This window comes from Chiloscyllium punctatum, unplaced genomic scaffold, assembly GCF_047496795.1.
Source record: "Chiloscyllium punctatum isolate Juve2018m unplaced genomic scaffold, sChiPun1.3 scaffold_1721, whole genome shotgun sequence".
Classification (NCBI taxonomy): Eukaryota; Metazoa; Chordata; class Chondrichthyes; order Orectolobiformes; family Hemiscylliidae; genus Chiloscyllium; species Chiloscyllium punctatum.
The window spans coordinates 1-2,500 of NW_027311455.1; positions in this window are offsets into that span (position 1 = coordinate 1).

The following is a 2,500-nucleotide window of genomic DNA, read 5'->3' on the forward strand; positions in this document are numbered from 1 at the left end:
ATGGCCAGCTGTCGTTTTGTGCCTGCAGCCCGAAAACTTTAACTTTGTCTGTCGCGGAAGTCCGGACCGAGAAAAATCCAAACGGTTTTGACCGGACCGAGTTCCAGACCGATGCAGTCAAATTTGGAATTCAGACCCATTCAGTGCCACTTGTAGTTTTTCCGCAGTGAGGTTGGCGGGGTACCCGGAGATATATGGGAACACGATTTTTAGAACAAAATGGCGGCGCGGGACCGTTCTGAAAGGCATCCGAAAAACGGTTCCACGGGCATAGCACTTTAATGACAGGTATGAGTGCATGCCGGAGAGCTCTTGGAAGTCGAATTTTTGACACTTTGTCAATTTTTTGACAGATTTGACAAACTCTTTCTGTCTGTTCTAAGAGTCAGTCAGAGACTTGTGCGGCGGTCTTTTGACACTATTGGAGGGCGGGCAAACCCCACGTTGACTCCGGCCGTCCCTCCACAGGCGCTCGTGTCCAAAATGAAGGCGAGAGACGCGAGTGGCCTGGTTCCCTTGGGTGTTGCCAAGAAGGCTGCGGGCTGACCGTTGCCTGAGCACTCCCTAAAGCCTCTTGTGATGAGAGCAGACCTCGCCTGCCGCACGACCGGCTCTGGGAGTCGTTGGGCCGCTATTTGTGAATAGTCTGGTCCTCCTCTGCCACCCGGACAAGCGCGATGGCTCTGCCGCCCTGCGGTGCTCGTCACCCAGGTTTGGGGAACACGATACTCGTAACAAAAATAAAAGGCGGCTCGGGACCTGCAGGCGAAAGGGGTCCCGTGGTGCTAAGCACGTCGACTTCGGGTCTCGGTGCAAGCCGGAGAGCTCACGGAAGTCTAAAGTTTTCGGCACGTGGTCGAATCTTTTCAAAGGCTTACCCGGCTCTTTCCGTCCATTCTGAGAGTAAGTCAGAGGCCGGTGCGGAGGTCTCTTGACAATCGGAGGGGGTGGTGGCCCTCCGCAGGCGCTCGTGTCGAAAATGAAGGCGAGAGACGCGAGTGGCCTGGTTCCCCTGGGTGTTGCCAGGAAGGCTGCGGGCTGACCCTTGCCTGAGCACTCCCTAAAGCCTCTTGTGATGAGAGCAGACCTCGCGCGCCGCACGACCGGCTCTGGGAGTCGTTGGGCCGCTATCTGTGAATAGTCTGGTCCTCCTCTGCCACCCGGCCAAGTGCGATGGCTCTGCCGCCCTGCGGTGCTCGTCACGCAGGTATGGGGCACACGATGCTCGTAACAGCAAATAAAGGCGGCTCGGGACCTGCAGGCGAAAGGGGTCCCGTGGTGCTTAGCACGTCGACTTCGGGTCTCGGTGCAAGCCGGAGAGCTCACGGAAGTCTAAAGTTTTCGGCACGTGGTCGAATCTTTTGAAAGGCTTACCCGGCTCTTTCCGTCCATTCTGAGAGTCAGTCAGAGGCCGGTGCGGCGGTCTATTGACGACCGGAGGCTCCCATGGGTGTTGCGATGAGGGTGGAGGGCACAGAACCTTGCCTTAGCACTCCCTAATAAAGCCTCTTGTGAAGAGAGCAGACCTCGCGCGCCGCACGACCGGCTCTGGGAGTCGTTGGGCCGCTATCTGTGAATAGTCTGGTCCTCCTCTGCCACCCGGCCAAGTGCGATGGCTCTGCCGCCCTGCGGTGCTCGTCACGCAGGTATGGGGCACACGATGCTCGTAACAGCAAATAAAGGCGGCTCGGGACCTGCAGGCGAAAGGGGTCCCGTGGTGCTTAGCACGTCGACTTCGGGTCTCGGTGCAAGCCGGAGAGCTCACGGAAGTCTAAAGTTTTCGGCACGTGGTCGAATCTTTTGAAAGGCTTACCCGGCTCTTTCCGTCCATTCTGAGAGTCAGTCAGAGGCCGGTGCGGCGGTCTATTGACGACCGGAGGCTCCCATGGGTGTTGCGATGAGGGTGGAGGGCACAGAACCTTGCCTTAGCACTCCCTAATAAAGCCTCTTGTGAAGAGAGCAGACCTCGCGCGCCGCACGACCGGCTCTGGGAGTCGTTGGGCCGCTATCTGTGAATAGTCTGGTCCTCCTCTGCCACCCGGCCAAGTGCGATGGCTCTGCCGCCCTGCGGTGCTCGTCACGCAGGTATGGGGCACACGATGCTCGTAACAGCAAATAAAGGCGGCTCGGGACCTGCAGGCGAAAGGGGTCCCGTGGTGCTTCGCACGTCGACTTCGGGTCTCGGTGCAAGCCGGAGAGCTCACGGAAGTCTAAAGTTTTCGGCACGTGGTCGAATCTTTTGAAAGGCTTACCCGGCTCTTTCCGTCCATTCTGAGAGTCAGTCAGAGGCCGGTGCGGCGGTCTATTGACGACCGGAGGCTCCCATGGGTGTTGCGATGAGGGTGGAGGGCACAGAACCTTGCCTTAGCACTCCCTAATAAAGCCTCTTGTGAAGAGAGCAGACCTCGCGCACCGCACGACCGGCTCTGGGAGTCGTTGGGCCGCTATCTGTGAATAGTCGGGTCCTCCTCTGCCACCCGGCCAAGTGCGATGGCTCTGC